This window comes from Filicampus tigris, unplaced genomic scaffold (genome assembly GCF_054856515.1).
Source record: "Filicampus tigris isolate MCC_2025a unplaced genomic scaffold, RoL_Ftig_1.0 HiC_scaffold_25, whole genome shotgun sequence".
In the NCBI taxonomy this organism is placed as follows: Eukaryota; Metazoa; Chordata; class Actinopteri; order Syngnathiformes; family Syngnathidae; genus Filicampus; species Filicampus tigris.
Genome location: NW_028233406.1, coordinates 125,019 through 143,758, shown reverse-complemented (window position 1 = coordinate 143,758; position 18,740 = coordinate 125,019). Strand labels below are relative to the sequence as shown.

The window sequence follows — 18,740 nt, the reverse complement described above, 5'->3', positions numbered from 1 at the left end:
ATTTTAACCTACATCTTAAATCATCATTAGATTCAGTAGCTCCACTTTTAATTAAAACAACAAAAAAAAAGACTGTACCCCCGTGGAGAAACAATGCTATCAAAATATCAAAGAGAAAATGCAGGTGTGCAGAGAGGAGGTGGAGAAAAAGTAAATTTACAGTACACTATGAAATTTTATGCGAACAACTGAAATCCGACAATAAAACAGTAAAACTGGCAAGATCTTCCTATTTCTCAAACCTCATTACAGTCAATAAAAACAACCCCAGAGTTCTCTTTTCCACCTTTGAACTTTTAACTAGTTCTGATTTTAATAAGTCCCCACAGAGACCAACAGACGCTCTCTGTGAGGACTTTGCAGACCACTTCAGAAGTAAAATCGATGACATAAGATCCAGTCTTTTAGCCCGTCAAAACACAAGTTTTAATAAACCCGGACAATCATATTTACATGAGGAAACACTGGAAAGTTTTGTCCTGGTTGATGCAAGGACACTTGTTCGAGTTTTCTCCCAGGTAAACCCAACAACCTGCCTTTTGGATCCAATTCCCACATTTCTTTTTAAGACAGTTTATGGATTTTTTGAGGAACAAATCTTAAATATAGTCAATTGCTCTCTTCAGACAGGCGTCTTTCCCGCTGCCTTTAAAACGGCGGTGGTGAAGCCACTTCTGAAGAAGACCAATTCTGACCCGAGCGTTTTTAATAATTACAGACCTGTATCCAACTTACCGTTTTTAAGTAAGATTTTAGAAAAACTGGTTTTCATGCAGTTGAATCATTTTTTAAATACAAATAATATTTTGGAGAAATATCAATCTGGTTTTAGGATGAACCACAGTACGGAGACTGCTCTTTTAAGGATTTTAAACGATATTAGGTGCACTGCAGACGTGAGAAAACTCACAGTCTTGGTGCTACTGGATCTAAGCGCTGCTTTTGATACAGTAGATCACCAAATTTTATTAAATAGACTTAAAAATCTAGTGGGCATCTCTGGTACTGTTTTTGACTGGTTTTATTCCTATCTCACAGACCGATATTTCTTTGTAAGTATGGATACTTGTTCCTCCAAAACCCATGAAATTAAATGTGGGGTTCTTCAAGGTTCGATTTTAGGCCCCCTACTTTTTAATCTTTATATGCTTCCCCTTGGGGATGTCATCAGGGGACACGGCATCAGCTTTCACAGCTATGCTGATGACACGCAGCTGTATATTGCCGTGTCTCCTGATGACACAGGACCCATTGATACCCTTTTAAATTGCATTTTAGATATCAAGTCATGGATGGCAGATAATTTCCTACAGCTCAATCAGGACAAAACTGAGGTTTTAGTTATCGGTCCCGAAGGTCAGAGAGAGAAGCTTTTACCAAAACTACACATTTTTAATCCCTCATATTGTGTGAAGAACCTTGGCGTCATTTTTGACTCTGAGCTCAGTTTTATTCCTCATATTAAAAATGTAACCAAGAGTGGTTTTTATCACCTTAAGAATATCGCCAGAGTCCGCCCGTTTCTCTCTCAGGCTAACACGGAAGTGCTGATGCATGCTTTTATTTCCTGTCGTTTAGATTACTGTAATGCCCTGCTCGCTGGCCTCCCGAAAAAGAGCATTTCACCACTGCAACTACTGCAGAATTCAGCCGCTCGGGTGCTGACGAGAACCAGAGGGCGGGAGCCCATTACGCCAGTTTTGAAATTGCTGCATTGGCTCCCTGTGTGTTTCAGGATCTATTTTAAAGTACTTTTATTAGTTTATAAATGTGTTAATGGTCTTGGGCCATCTTATTTATCTGATTTGCTTTTATCATACCAGCCCTCGCGGATCCTGAGGTCCTCTGGCGCCGTGGCCGTGGACTGTCATTCCCCTCGGCGCGGAGAGCTCCCCTTGGGTACCCTTTCCTCATATGGTTTCTCTGTGCCTTGTCATGTCTTTTTAACACATTTTATCAGGTTGTGCACTTTGTGTGGGTGTGTGTGAATGATTGCTGATGTACTAATGGATATCTGTCTTGGGTTTGTTGGGAGGGAGGGCATGAATGGATTTAAAAAAAATATATATATTTTATTTTTTTTCTAATTATCTATGTTTTGCTTTGAATGTTTTAAAGCACTTTGAGTTGCATTTTTATGTATGAAAAGTGCTATATAAATAAAATGTGATTGATTGATTGATGTGATATGCATATTGAAAACTGGAGCTTGTTGCATTAGCATATTTCACGTGTTACACAGAGTGATTGTTTAGGGCTCTTAACGCAGTTGGAAAAAAGCTGTTAAAGATGTTAAAGCGTCGCCTCGTGATTTTCCCCAAATACTGTATTTATTTCTACCTCCTTTCTAATCACTTGACTGTATAAATGCAGAGACACGCTGGACCACATTTACTTCCGCAAACACAACGTCGGGACTCGGGAGTGACGTCGTTCGTCTCTTCTTCTGCACATGCGTGCGCGTTACTTTGGCGACGCACGTGTTTATACAGCAGACAAGACCCAGGTCGCATTTATAATGTAATATGAACGCTTCGGCAAAAATTTTTTTTATTTATTTATTTATTTTTTTATTTTTTATTTTTAATCCGAATTGAGCATTAAGACCTGCGGTGTGAACCTAGCCTTAGTGTCCACGCCCCCTACTATGTGTGCGTGTGGGCAGGGGGGAGGGGAGCAATTCTCTCTCTAAGCTAAGCTTGTTTAGAGAGGCCAAGGCAGAGGCATGAGGAACAAGATACGTGATACTTGCAGCGAATGCAGCGTTTAACTGACTATTAAAATACTAAACGTTTAATAAATCGTAGACGGTTAAACAGTTAAACGACTAGTCGCGCATATCCCTAGTTATTACCTTACTCTGATGACTTGCACTGAATGGAATCAGCCAGGGACGCATAGTCCGGACAGTAGCAAGCAGATTTGCAACAACAACAATCCGCCATTTGCTCCATTCGGTGCGTATAAAACAAGTCAATTTTTTTTTAAGATAAGATAGAATAAGAAGGCCTTTATTGATCCCACAGTGGGGACATTTTCAGTGTTTCAGCAGCAAAGATATAGGTCACACAGAGACAGCGGCATAATGTAGCCATTGATGTATAACATTAACGGCAAACATTCAGAATCAAACCTATGTAAATATACGTAGTAACCATGTGTATATACACATGTATATACACACCAACATACATCTACATATAAAGTATGAAGAAACACTCATTTGAGCCTGTACATAGTACAGAGGAAAAATACTCTAAGTAAGTGACAGTGCTGCAGTGCTGCAGTGAAATATAAGGAACAGCGTTTGATAAAAATAAAACTAGCCTAACAGTAGTGGGGAATGTTGGGTATTGCACGATATGAGCTCAGGTGCAGGACTTCACAATTGCACTAATGTCCGCCGGTTGTAGAGACTACACAATGTTCTTGGTAAAGAGTCTGACAGCAGCAGGCAAGAAGGAGCGGCGGAATCTCTCCTTTGGACAACGAGGGTGTAACAGTCTGTCACTGAAGGAGCTGTGGAGTGCTGTTAGGGTGCCCTGGAGGGGGTGGCCCGGGTTGTCCAGCATTAATGACAGCTTGGCCATCATCCTCCTGTCCCCCACTGAGTCCACAGAGTCCAGGGAGCAGCCCAGGACAGAGCCGGCCCTCCTGACCAGTTTGTCCAGCCGCTTCTTGTCCCGGGCCGAGACGCCGCCTGCCCAGGTGACCACTCCCTGGAAAATGACCGATGCAACCACGAGTCATAAAAGTTCCTGAGGAGTATCCCCTGAACCCCAAAAGACCTCAGTCTCCTAAGTAGGAAGAGTCTGCTCTGACCCTTCCTATAGACCCTGTGTTGTCGCTCCAGTCCAGTTTATTGCTCAGATGAACACCAACATACTTGTAAGTTGAGACTCTCTCAACATCTGTTCCCCGGATATTCACTTGTGCAGGTGCAGATTGATGGCGCCTACAGAAATCCACCACCATCTCTTTGGATTTCCCCGCAGTGATCAGGAGGCGGTTCTGCTGGCACGAGTCCACAAAACCCTGAGTAAGTTCTCTGTACTCCCGATCATCTCCGCCTGTGATGAGGCCGACAATCGCAGAGTCATCAGAGAACTTCTGCATTTGACAGGTAGGGGTGCTATAGTTGAAGTCCGAGGTGTAGAGGGTGAACAGGAAGGGAGCCAAGACAGTTCCCTGCGGGGCCCCCGTGCTGCGGAGGAGCACGTCAGACATAGTCCTGTGTCCTCACATACTGTGGCCGGTTTGTGAAGTTACCCTGGATCCATGTGGTGAGGTGGTGGGCCACTCCTGCCCGCTCCAGCTTGTCTCCCAATAGGGTGGGCTGGATGGAGTTGAAAGCACTGGAGAAATCAAAGCATGCACACTATGCTAATGCTATCAATAATAACAATAGAATCACAAATCATATAGCAATCGCAATTTTTATGAAAAAAAATCACAATTAGATTTTCCATAATTGTTCAGCCCTGTATGAGATGGTTGCTTCTTCACTTAATATGTAATTATATTGTGGTTGCAGGGCTTTTAGATCCTGCTGATTTCTTTCTCCTGCCCACTCTGCAGTTTGCTTCCAAGAAGGCTGGTGGTAGCAGCAAGAATCATGGAGGAAAGAGCCCTGGCAAAAGATACGGCCTCAAGAAGCAAGATGGTAAGACAGTACAACAATATTTTGTAATATTTAATATAATATACGCCTTAGTCTAGGGCAGGGGTGTGAAACTCCTTTTCAATGAGGGCCTGAATGGTTGCCCTCAAGTGCCAGATGCAACACTAAGACACTGTAAATGTAACTGTAAAATAAACGTAACTACTACTTAATGTTGAATAACAATGTATACAGTAACTCACGTTACATATACTCGCTGTTCTTTTTTTTTTTTTCATTTTTAAAAATGTTTTTACATGAATGGGGTTTCCGCGTTACAGACATCCCATTGACATGAAAATTTAACAAAAATTAAAAAAATGGATTTTCACAGGACAGTGACGATATATAACATATGCCTTTGCATAGATGATGATGTTGATATTATTGTAACATAAGTCCTTTCGATTTGTTTTGTTAAGCACCTCCATCAATCAATGATCAAACTGTGAAAGTGAATGAAGAAAAATATCATCAACATATCATTATTTAGGGGTCGAATGGTTTATAAAATCCACGGTTCTGTTGGGTTCTTGGTTTTCTGCTCACAGTTTTCGGTTTGGTTTGCAGTGAATTGAATTTCTTCACTTTGACGTTCAGAGCACTGGGCAGAAATCACATCGTGTCAACGAATGCCCGCCGCGGGCTTTCGCGATCCTTGTGTTTTAATCAAACAGTCGGTTTCCCCTGGTCCGCACGAGTTTTAAGTCTGCTGCTAGGCGCCGGCCGAAGCTGTGACTCTCCCCGGCGGGCCGCAGCCCCCCCAGACACCCAATCCGTCCGCATACGGGTACGCTCCGGGGCAGCGGTGGGTGCGCGTCGCGGGCAGAAAGACCAGCTTCCGGGGGCGAACACGGTCGCCCGCTCTCGTCTGGCCCCCCACCCGTGCCATCGTGGGGCGCGTGCGCGGTCGTGCCGTCGGCCTCTCGGCTCCGGTGTGGGCAAAAGCGAGTGGCCGGCCAAGCTCTCTCTCCGGTATTGATCTTTCCGCAGGTTCACCTACGGAAACCTTGTTACGACTTTTACTTCCTCTAGATCAAGTCAAGTTTGATCGTCTTCTCGGCGCGCCACAGGCGCCGTGGCCAGCCCCGACGGGGCCCATCCGAGGACCTCACTAAACCATCCAATCGGTAGTAGCGACGGGCGGTGTGTACAAAGGGCAGGGACTTAATTAATGCGGGCTTATGACCCGCGCTTAAGGGGAATTCCTCGTTGGTGGGAAATAATTGCAGTCCCCAGTTCCTATCATGAGCGGGGTTCAGAGAAGGCACACGCTGGTCCGCTCAGTGTGGCGCGCTTGCAGCCCCAGACATCTAAGGGCATCACAGACCGGTTATTGCTTAATCTCGCGTGGCTGAGCGCCACTTGTCCCTCTAAGAAGGTGAACGCTGACCGCTCGGGGCCGCATAACTAGTTAGCATGCCGGAGTCTCGTTCGTTATCGGAATTAACCAGACAGATCGCTCCACCAACTAAGAACGGCCATGCACCACCACCCACGGAATCAAGAAAGAGCTGTCAATCCTGTCCGCGTCCGGGCTGGCTGAGGTTTCCCGTGTTGAGTCAAATTAAGCCGCTGGCTCCACTCCTGGTGGTGCCCTTGCGTCATTTCCTTTAAAGGGACACTGGGATGAGCTTACCATTTGCACTTATATAATAGGTTTGTATATAAAAATGACATCAGCACCACAAAAGACTCTGTAGTGATTTAAGGTTTTTTTTTTGTGATTAGATTTCCAACAAATTTCCCCGCCCCTTTTTTGGGCGTAGCTTATGTTATATTGTCTCAGCGGTCTACGTCACGCGAGGAAGGCATGCGTGGTAATATTGCTCGCTTTGACAGTTCTGTTGTCTAAAACGGCGACCGATCGCCACCAAAATGCAAATGCACATTACAACTCTGGTCCACTTTAACCTGTGAAAGTATAAAAGTGTTCTTCGCAATAATCCACAAAATCAAAAATACTCCACTTTCACAAGCGGAAGCGGACGAGCATGAATGCGCACACGAACCCCGACTGGTTATATTTCGGACATTTTGCTACGCTAAACTCGTTTCAATTCTCAGGAGGGAGACTGCGGCTTGCAGCAGCTGCAGCAAGCAGATTGGAGCTTTACGCCCCCCTCTTCCCTCCCCGGCTAAAGGTAGGATTGGGACGGCTAATCGCAACAACTAGCTTCAGGCTAATAGCAACAACTAGCTTCAGGCCGTTAAAACAACAACATTAACTCCTTACTGTCCGCCTAGCGTGTGGAGGTGAAGATGAGCCTGTGTCTTCATGTCGCACTCCCAAGCAGTGTCCCTGCTTGCTCGCTTGCAGCCGCCACCTTCTGCCTGAGTGAAGCGGCGTGAGAGTGACGAAAACCCTTGTCGAATAGCAAACAAAAGGTTCCAGCGAGGCTGAGTGCACAGCAGAGTGTGGTCGCATTGGAACATGCCATTTCGGCTGTTAACTTCCAAATTGGACAGCGCGTTGGAAGTCGAAAAACTGGGGACATTCTGCATCCAAATTAAATGTGCACGTCTACTCATTCCCACTTCAGTCCCTGGAAATATGTGTTTAATGCCTCGCCCGTCCTAACCGTGATCAGCAAGGAAGCAGTTTTTTTTTTTTTAAAGCAAAGAAGCAGTGTTTTTTTTTTTTTTGTGCGCTCGTCCCAGCCTAAATCTATGTAGCTCTGCTGACTTCCACATTTCCTCATTCTCATATAAATCACCCACGGAGAGGTTAATCCTTTTGATAACTGGGCATTAGTAGGGATGTCCACATACATTTTGGTGCCAACTGATCGCCGTTTTTGGACGTTATAAGCAATAAAAGTACAATGATTTCCAATGGAGGGTTTCGAATCGGTTCCTCACGTGACTCCGGCCGAGCAAGGATAGAACGGTGGGGGCGCGGCCATTGTCCTGATTAACAAGGGGCGTTATTCATGGAGTTACTTATTTCCTAATTTCTCCAAAATGAATGGATAAAATAGAAAATGGCAACTCTTTTCATTTTCCTGATCAAAAAATATATAAAATGAACTTGTTAGTGAAAGCATGGCCATGACCATACTCCCCCCGGAAACCAACGGTTTCAGTTCAGGAGGGAAAACCCACAAAATAGAACCGGGGTTGTGAAATAATGTTGATTTTGTACTGAGTCTACACCAGTCCGGCCTAAGTCTTCGGTCAGACAGACTGCAGCGAATCCAGTGGTTTCATTTGAGCTTCTTTAATAAATTCCACAATGACGGCAGAACACAATTTAGTGAGTTGATGACATTGAATGATGCTGATGTATGGAGTTTGATATGTGTATGTATGTCAGTGGTTTTCTATGGGGAACAAATAAATAAACATTATTAGGATGAGCAACACTGAACAAAACCAAAATAATAATGTCAATGTTCTCAGTGAATAAAGAACTATAAACAATCTATTAGCAGCAGCATAAATATCTTCACAATTATAGCTGTGTACTAAATGAGGCAGATTTATAATCTTTTCTCAAATTAACTATCGCCATCGAAGTAACTATTTACAAATGACAAGTCACATGCGGAACTATCAGGATCATTTATATTGAGTTGTTTTACTTACTATGTGAATAACGCACAACACGAGATGGTGAAGTCTGAGTAATGGTGTCTCAATACTGCCGCTTTCCTGACGAACTGAACAACTGAACCAGAGTGTGCATGTCTTTTGGGCGGCAGTAGTGACGTAAATGATGTCTTTTAAAGGCGCAGCAGGGAAATTTGCACAGCCGCCCCCAAATTCCATCAGTGAATTTGTAATAACTCACAAATAACCCTGCTTTGTAGCTCTCAATCCCTTGGCATCTCCAGCAGTGGGATGAGCTAGGCTACCGGTCGGGTGTAGGTAGTCCCTTTAATGTCCACTTCAGCAGTGCGGATCCTGCTGTCGTTGCTGGGGATCACTTTAGAGACTCGTCCTATTGGCCGTTGTGCCTTGGGCAGTTGTGGATCAATTACCATGACCACTTGGTCTGTGGTGAGATCCGGAGTGGGAGTACGCCATTTTCTTCTTGGCTGAAGATGAAGGAGTTTCAGGTGAACTGAATCCAAAAGTGATCTGCTAGGACCTGGCTGTGTTTGCAAAGGTGGCGTCCAATCAGGTCACTGCTGGCATAAACAGCTTGTTGGCAAGGATGCATCTTGCCACCCCATCAGCAAGAGATTAAGTGTTATGGGATCATGGTCTGCAATGTCGGAAGTAGCATAGTCATGGGGTTTTGAGTTTAGAATGCCCTCTACCTCAATCAGTAAAGTGAGCAGTACTTCTTCAGGAAGAACTCTTTCTTTAAGAACAACTTGCAGGGCAGCCTTAACGGACTTTATCTCTCGCTCCCAAATCCCGCCAAAATGAGGGGCAAGAGGCAGATTGAATTTAAATGTGATGCTCTGTTCAGCTAACTGCGCTCTCAGAGCTGGCTCCAGCTCCTCAAAGAATCTCTGCAGTTCCCTGTCTGCACCCCGGACGTTAGTAGCACTGTCACAGAGGATCTCATATGGCTTGCCTCTTCTAGCCACAAAACAAAGGACAAGGAGGAAGGAGTCTGTTTCCATGCTGCACAGAAGATCAAGATGCACAGATCTTGTAGTAAGACATTTAAAAATACTTCCCCATCTCTTCTCCTGTCTGCGACCTATTACATAAGGTCTGAAGCAGTCGATACCAGTTGACCAATAGGGAGGCTTCTGAAGACGGAGGCGTGAAGCGGGGAGGTCTGCCATACGTGGTACTGTGGGTTTGTTGTGCCATCTCTGGCACTCTGTGCAGCTGCGTTGATGTTTTTTCATAGCTTGCCGACCACGAAGAATCCAGTATGTCCGTCTCAACTCAGCGAACACACAATCAGGACCCGGTGGTCAAAATCTTGAATTATCAGCCGAGTGGCAGGGTGGTCGGGTGCCAGGACAATAGGATGAATAACGTCCTGTAGCCCCTCTGCCTTCCTTAGCCGACCACCAACGCGGATCAGGCCCACAGTACCGTCGTACTCTGGACAGAGGGAAAGCAGACGACTGTTAGCACTGAGTGGCTTACTTACCCGCAGAGCAGCTATCTCTTCCTGTGCCCGCTTGAGAACGGTGACTTCTGTCTCAATGCGATTGGTGGCAGTCATCAGAGGAACAGCCACCCCGTGCAGGGAAAGGAACATGGGTTGGATCAGCTCAGACCAGGATTTACACTGAGCGGGGGTCAGGATCTACAGATGTGGCAGTCCCTATACTACCACAGGTGACACAGGTGTCTTCTGATTGATTTGAGGTAGTTGCAGGCATTGTTGGCCATTCACTCGGTGGCAAATTGAGGAAACTACGCCCACATGTCCAGCGGCTAGGTTTTGCTCGGTCACCGAGGCGTTTGCCACGGGTGATATCGTCAGCGGGGTTTTCATCGGATGGCACATATCTCCAGGCGTCTGCTCCTATTAGCTCCTGCATCTCAGTGATGCGGGTTCCCACAAATACCTTGTACTGATGGGACTCTGACTGGATTCAGTGGAGGACAGTAGTTGAATCAGTCCACAGTGTTGTACCCTTTATGGGTAGTTTCAGCTGTTTGTAAGACATTGGCTAGCTGTGCGCTAGAGAGAGCAGCACACAGCTCCAGGCGGGGATTGGACAGCTGTTTTTTTGGTGCTACTCGTGACCTGGTTAGCACATAGGATACCTGTACTACGCTGGTGGTGTTATGCTCTGCCGTTAGGTCAGCAACGGCACCGTAGGCTCTCTCTGAGGAAACAGTGAAGATGTGCAGCTCAATAGGATTACTGGCTGGGAGATCTGAGATGTAGCATCTGGGAATGGTTACTAGCTGTAAGTGTGCCAGTTCGCTCTCCCTGTCTCTCCACAAGAAATGCAGAAGCGGCTGGTCTTGAGGAAGAGGCGCACCTGATGGAACATGTCGCTTATATCTCCACTGATGGCGACGGCATATTCCCGAAATCGCAGGAGCACAGCGAGTAGCGAGGAGCTTAAAGTAGGGCCAGAAACCATGACTCCTCTGACCGGTTGACCTCTTCTGGACTGATTTTCACCATATAACCTGCCTTCATCAGTTTGTGCATTTCTGTAGTGTAAACTGACATCTGTTCCGGGTTGTGTGAGAGACAGCGCTCAGTTGCTCTGAGTAGAGGCATAACTGCATTGGGGGAAACATGTAGGAGTGGTGAATTCATCCTGCGCAGAAGTGGAACAGCATGACGATTAGATGATGTGTCCTCTCTGACTTCCTGCACTGCACCTGACACAATTAGTTTCAGCATCTCTGCTTGGTAGGCTTCTCTCTGCTCAGGGTTCTTAAGGAGACGTCTCTCAGTGCTGCGCAGTAGGGCCATAACTGATTGTTTAGGTGCCTGCAATAGTGGCATTGCTGCATGGCGTAACAAAGCGGTAGCATATCTAAGGATGCCATCCACCTCTGTACATCTTTGTTTCAAGCAGGACTATGGCTTACTGCTCTTGCTTAGACCGTGTCGCCTCCTTCTCAGGTCTGTAGGGGACAGTATCCACTTGCCAGAGTCTCTCCACGTGCCTGTAGAGATCATCCATGGGTGGTAGAAATGAGGTAAACAGGCATTGGGCTGTATAGGATGGCCGCCCCATGGGCTGGCAAGGGCCCTACAGGGTCCACCCCAGCCTGGTGTGGACAGCTGCCGGACTACCATGAGGACCAAGTCTGACAGGCTCAGTGGGTGTTATGAGGTGAGGCTGGTCCGAACCTATCGGAAGCAAAGGCTTTAAACTTCCCCTGTAGGTGCGTAACAGGGATAGCTATGCTGGGTTAGGTTAAGTCTTCTTGCTGTAAAGGCACCAGTGAGCTTAAACATGACCCTAGGGGTGTTGGGAGAGGAGACCCAGAATGATACTGTATGGCCATGCAGTACTTGGATGTCCTGGCGGACTGTGCGCAAGGGAAGGTCTTCAGGGGTGCCTTCCATGGCTAGGGATTAGCGGCAGTAGGTAGCAGCATAGTCTTCTCTGACCCGTTGTCCAGTATTGCAAAGGTGTCTAATGTCTGACTACCAAAGTGTACATGTGAACGCATTATCTTCAGCATGCCTGGTTCCTGAGCTCTTAGGTTAACATCGTGGGGACCAAGAAGGTGCTTCCCTTGACAAAGGCTACAGGGTTTCTTGAGATTGCACTGGGTAGCTAAGTGTTGACAAGCACAGCGCCAGCACCGCTTGTTCACCTGAATCCATACTAATGCATAATTAGAATGAGCAACACTGAACAACACATAATGTCAAATGTTCTCAGTGAATAAAGAACTATAACCAGTCTACAACCTAAATATCTTCACAATTATAGCTGTGTACTAAATGAGTCAGATTGTCTTTTCTCAAATGTAGCTATTAAGCTTAAGGTCCATAAGGGTGTGCCAAACTCCACCGAATGAATCCAAGCTGCAGCTTCATGAATAATGGCGACAGAAGAAGGAAAACACCGCCATCGAAGTAACTATTTACAAATGACAAGTCACACGTGGAATTATCAGGAACATTTATATTGAGTGTTGAGCCAACACAAGATGGCAAAGTCTGAGTAATGGCGTCTCACTACTGCTGCTTCCCTGACGAACTGAACAACTGAACCAGAGTGCGCATGTCTTTTGGGGGGAAGTGATGTAGATGATGTCTCTGAAAGGCGCAGCAGGGAAATTTGCTCAGGGTTCCTATTCCATAATTTCTAGCTGTGGTATGTGGGCGGTGCGGGCCTGCTTTGAACACTCTAATTTTTTCAAAGTAAACGCTTTGGGCCTCAGGCCCAGAGTATTCATTAGATTTACTTCAAACTTTGGATATACCATCTTAAGACCTTGGGCAAAAACTGCGAAAATTTTTTTGGGATTTTCGAAATACTATATGACGGGAGTGGGGCATCAAATTTGGCGTGATTTCTTTCCTTTGCCATACAGGAGGAAATCTCCCCTGCACATGCTCCAAAAAATCCCAAACTTCACCTGTACGTAAATAGTCATGACCTGAAGACATCTATACGACAATATTCCATTATACATATATTGCCACCTAGTGGCGACCAAAGTTGTCAATCTTTACATTTCTATTTACTACACAGAGCCGGCTGAACGAATCTGACTGAAAATTTGTCAGAAAAGCCTCAAGACGTTGATCTTTCTTTACGCGGAATATTGTGACTTTTCGACGAAGGGCCTGGCCATGACAATGCCGCAAAGTCTGATTATTCAACGTGACAATAAATGCAGTTTTAACTTGACTCAGATCATCCAATCGTCTCAAAATTGTTCATATTTGATGACAGCCGAGGGCTGAAGACATCTAATGAACTTATTTTTCATCCTAGCGGTAGCGCCACCTAGTGGCTGAAGGAAATACATGTTTTTTTCTTTGATGTTTTTATCCTAGCAGATTAACCAGGTCCAACTCATCTTTGCTCGGAAGAGTGTTTCGAACTTCCTAATATTGAAATACGAAAGTCGTGTTTTTCTTAAAAAGCTTTTGCCATGGCAACAGGCAGTTCGCCCCAAAAAACAACGCTCATTTTGAGGGTCTGACCATGCACGAAATGTCACAAAACTTTGCACATATATCAGGCCTGGCGAAATCATCAATATTTTTTTCATTTTTTTGTGCAATTTGTAAGAAAATGGCTCGCTAGCGCCCCCTACACTTTTTTTTAAAAAATCAGCCCCGGTCGTGCGTTCCACCGATATCTACAAAACTTTGGTGATATATGTATCAGGTCAAGACCTCCAAAAAAGTATCTTAGAGCCATGTGCTAAACCTAACAGGAAGTCCGCCATTTTGAATTGACTTTACAATTCGGCATCACATTGACTTTAAAAGCAGCTGTAATGTGATCCACATGATACTATCTTGTCAAAATTTCACACATTTGATGAGAGTTTACACCTGAAGACATCTACGAACTACCTTTTCATTGTAGTGGGAGCGCCACCTGCTGGCTAAATGAAGTACATGATTTAATCTTTCATGTTTCTCTCCTGGCAGGTTAGCCAGATCTCCCTCATATTTGCTCGGAAGATTGTTTAAGCCTTCATGATGTTAAAACACGAAGTATGAGATTTTCGCAAAAAGCTGTTGTCATGGTAACGCCCAATTTGCCAAAAACAAAATGCTGATTTTGAGAATGTAAACATGCACGAAAACTCATGAAACTTTGCACACATAGAAGGCTTGGTAAATTAATCAATAATTATTCAATAGTTATTCAATTGTGCAATCTTAAAAAGATGGCTCGCTACCGCCCCCTAGAAAATTTATAAATAGTGGCCCCGGTTGCACGCTTCACCTACATCTACGAAAATTGTATAATGTATAAAACAGAAAGAGAACTACAAAAAGCCTCTTGGTGCCATAGGCTAAACCTAAGAGGAAGTCCGCCATTTTGAATTTACTTTAAAGTTTGGACTCACCTTGACTACAAAAGCTGCTGTAACTTAATTCACATTATAATTTTGATTATTCAATTCTGATGTGCGAACATCCCGACGTGCCGATACCCCAACGTTGCCAGGGCTGTGAGGGCACTTTATAGCTGCTTGCAGCTCTAGTTATTATTTTTCTTCTACGCGTTCGATCGCTTTTTTGACCCCCTAAACATGCATGAAAACTCACCAAACTTTGCATTCTCATGGGGCCTGGCGAAAAATGATATATTTTAAAGTCACCAGAAACGACGCAAACGAAATGGCTCTGTAGCGCCACCTAGAGTAGGAAAAAAATAATTGAATTCCAGCCCGTTTGACCTAGGATACGAAAATTGGCAGGCATGTGAAGGCCCCCAACACATACAAAAAAGTCCATTACAGCCAGACTGTAAAGTGTTCATGAAGTGAGCTATGAATTTTTGAATGTCCAATTTTGGACCATTTTTGGACATTTACAGGATGCATACTTTTGCACTCATGTCCTAAAGGATTAATCTGATTGACTTCAAACTTCAGATTTATCATCTTAAAACATGGGGCAACAACTGGGAACATTTTCTTGAGTTTCAATAAAGTATATGACGGGGGCGGGGCATCAAATTTTGTGTAATTTTATTCCTTCACCATACAGGAGAAGAACCTTAATAACTCCCCTGCACATGCTCCAAAAAATCCCAAACTTCACCTGTACAAAAAGAGTCACGACCTGAAGACATCTATATGATAATATTCCATTATACATATAGCGCCACCTAGTGATGATTTTTTTTTCTTTTTTTTACATTTCTATTTATTGCACGGAGCCCGTTGAACAAATCCAACTGAAAATTTGTCAGAAAAGCCTCAAGATGTTAATCTCCCTCTACGCCTAATATTGTGACTTTTCAAAGAAGGGCGTGGCCTTGACGGTGCCGCAAAGTCTTATTGTACGTGACAACAAATGCTGTTTTAACTTGACTCAGATCATCCAAACTTCTCGAAATATTTCATATTTGATGATAGTCAAGGGCTGAAGATATCTATGAACTTATTTTTCATTATAGTCGTAGTGCCACCTAGTGGCTGAAGGAAATACATGTTTTCTCTTTTAAGTTTTTACCCTAGCAGATTAACCGGGTCAACCTCATCATTGCCCGGAGAGTGGTTAGGACTTCCTAATATTAAAATATGAAAATTTGTGATTTTTCGTGAAAAGCTGTTGCCGTGGCAACACGCAGTTCGCCCAAAAATACAACGCTCATTTTGAGGGTCTGACCATGCATGAAATGTCAGGCCTGGCAAAAACATCAATATTTTTTTTTTTTTTTTTTTTTTTTGTGCAATTTGTAAAAAATGGCTCTTCAACACCCCCTAGAAATTTGTAAAAATTCAGCCTCGGTTGTACGCTTCTTCAAGATAAACAAAAAATTGGTGGTATATGTAACAGTTCAACGCCTACAAAAAAGTCTCTTGGAGCCATATGCTAAACCAAACAGGAAGTCAGCCATTTTGAATTAAGTTTAAAGTATGAATTTGCTCTGATGACAATAGCTGCTGGAACTTAAGATAAGATAAGATAAGAATGCCTTTATTGATCCCGCAGTGGGGATATTTTCATTGTTACAGCAGCAAAGATATAGGTCACACAGGGACGGCGGCATAATGTAGCCATTAATGTACAACATTGACGGCAAACATTCGGGATCAAACCTATGTAAATATAAGCAGTAAAATGTGTATATACACATGTATATACACACCAACATACATCTACATAAAAAGTATGAGGAACACTCATTTTGGCCTGTACATAGTACAGAGGAAAAATACTCTAAGTAAGTGACAGTGCTGCAGTGCTGTAGTGAAATGTAAGGAACAGCATTGGATAAAATTAAAACTAGACTAACAGTAGTGGGGAATGTTGAGTATTGCACGGTATTACAGTAGTGGGCAATATTGGGTATTGCACGATATGAGCTCAAGTGCAAGACTGCACAATTGCACTAATGTCCGCCAGTTTGTAGAGACTACACAATGTTCTTGTTAAAGAGTCTGACAGCAGCAGGCAAGAAGGAGCGGCGGAATCTCTCCTTTGCACAGCGAGGGTGTAACAGTCTGTCACTGAAGGTGCTGTGGAGTGCTGTTAGGGTGCCCTGGAGGGGGTGGGCCGGGTTGCCCAGCATTGATGACAGCTTGGCCAACACCCTCCTGTCCCCCACCGAGTCCACAGAGTCCAGGGAGCAGCCCAGGAAGGAGCCGGCCCTCCTGACCAGTTTGTCCAGCCGCTTCTTGTCCCGGGCCGAGACGCCGCCTGCCCAGGTGACCACTCCCTGGAAGATGACCGATGCAACCACCGAGTCAAAAAAGTTCCTGAGGAGTGTCCCCTGAACCCCAAAAGACCTCAGTCTCCTGAGTAGGAAGAGTCTGCTCTGACTCTTCCTATAGAGGGCGTCTGTGTTGTCGCACCAGTCCAGTTTATTGTTCAGATGAACACCCAGGTAATTGTAAGTTGAGACTCTCTCAACATCTGTTCCCCGGATATTCACTGGTGCAGGTGAAGAGTGCTGGCGCCTACCGAAACCCACCACCGATTCTTTGGATTTCCCCGCATTGATCAGGAGGCGGTTCTGCTGGCACCAGTCCACAAAACCCTGAGTAAGTTCTCTGTACTCCCGATCATCTCCGCCTGTGATGAGGCCGACAATCGCAGAGTCGTCAGAGAACTTCTGCAGGTGACAGGTAGGGGTGTTGTAGTTGAAGTCAGAGGTGTAGAGGGTGAACAGGAAGGGAGCCAAGAGAGTTCCCTGTGGGGCTCCCGTGCTGCAGAGGAGCACGTCAGACACACAGTCCTGTGTCCTCACATACTGTGGCCGGTTTGTGAGGTAGTCCTGGATCCATGTGGTGAGGTGGTGCGCCACTCCCGCCCGCTCCAGCTTGTCTCCCAGTAGGGTGGGCTGGATGGTGTTGAAAGCACTGGAGAAATCAAAGAACATGATCCTCACAGTGCTCCCCGCCTTCTCCAGGTGGGAGAGTGAAGTGTGGAGGAGGTAGATGATGGCATCATCCACACTGATGCCAGGCTGATATGCAAACTGGAGTGGGTCCATTGAGGAGCTCACCAGGGGGCGCAGGTGGACAAGGACCAGTCTCTCCAGGGTCTTCATCAGGTGAGACGTCAGCGCCACTGGTCTGAAGCTGTTGAGCTCCTTCGGGTGGGGGGTCTTTGGCACCGGGACCAGGCAGGATGTTTTCCATAGCTGGGGGACCCTGCCCAGCTTCAGGCTCAGGTTGAACATGTGCTGGACAATTCCACACAGCTGGTCTGCGCAGGATTTGAGGAGCTGGGGGCTGATGCCATCTGTACCCGCTGCCTTCCTCTCCTTCATCTTCTTCAGCTGGTTCCTCACCTGAGATGTTGTGAAAGCCAAGGCTGGGCAGGAGGGAGTGATGGCTATCTGGTGTAGCTGGGAGCTGGAGACTGTGGAGAAAAGGGGGGAGGGTGTGACACGCCCAGCAGGAGGAGTAGGTGGAGGCTGCAGCAGGAGAGACTGAGTGGAGACAGGCATCTGATCGAACCTATTGAAAAAGAGATTCAGCTCATTTGCCCACTGCAGGTCCCCCCCAGTCCGGGTCTTGGGTTGTCCGTGGCCTGAGATGGTCTTCAGGCCCCTCCAGACTCCCCTGGCGTTATTCTGCAGCAGCTGCTCCTCCATCCTTTTCCTGTAGGACCTTTTCCCCTCTCTGATCCTCCTCCTCAGCTGGCGCTGCACAGTCTTCCGCTCCTCTATGTTGCCTGACGCAAAAGCCCTCCTCTTCTCCTTCAGGAGAGCTTTTATGTCTGGTGTGATCCAGGGTTTGTTGTTGGAGAAGCACCTTACTGTCCTGGTGGGTATGGTGTTCTCCATGCAGAAATGTATATAGTCTGTAACAGTGTCTGTTAGACTACTAATGTCTTCCCCGTGAGCATCGCTGAATACTTCCCACACAGTTGTGCTGAAGCAGTCCTTTAAGGCCTCCACGGCCTCTCCAGACCATCTCTGAACCGTGCGGGTCACAGCTGGCTGCCTGCGGACCAGAGGTTTGTACACGGACTGGAGAGCCACCAGGTTGTGATCAGCTTTGCCCAGCGGGGGGAGGGGCAGTGATGTGTATGCCTCCTTGGTGTTGGCATAGAAAAGGTCCAGTGTTTTATTGTCTCTGGTGTGGCAGGTGACATACTGTGTGAATGAAGGCAGAGAGGAGGAAGGGGAGGCATGATTGAAGTCACCAGAGATGAGTATCAGGGCATTTGGGTGCTGTGTTTGTAGCCTGCTCACTGCTGCAGTCAAGACATCACAGGCTGTGTCGCTGCTGGCAGCTGGTGGGACGTAGATGGTCACCGCGATCACATGACTAAACTCTCGCGGGATGTAGAATGGCCTCATGCCAACAGCTAGCAGCTCAATATCCCTACTGCAAAGCTGCTCCTTAATCATGATGTGCCCAGGATTACACCATCTATCGTTCACAAACACAGCCAGCCCTCCTCCTTTCCTCTTTCCACTCTCCAGCGTCCTGTCCGCGCGTATGATTTGGAAGCCGTCCAATTCTACGACCGCGTTCAGCGTTAGCGCTGTTAGCCACGACTCCGTGAATAGCATCAGGCTAG

General features: G+C 45.8%; 1 pseudogene; it reads right to left on the bottom strand.

Moving 5' to 3' along the window:
- Nucleotides 1-5,644: 5,644 nt before the first annotated feature.
- On the bottom strand, nt 5,645-6,300 carry LOC147126168 (18S ribosomal RNA; annotated as a pseudogene; the record flags this gene model as incomplete).
- Nucleotides 6,301-18,740: the final 12,440 nt, after the last annotated feature.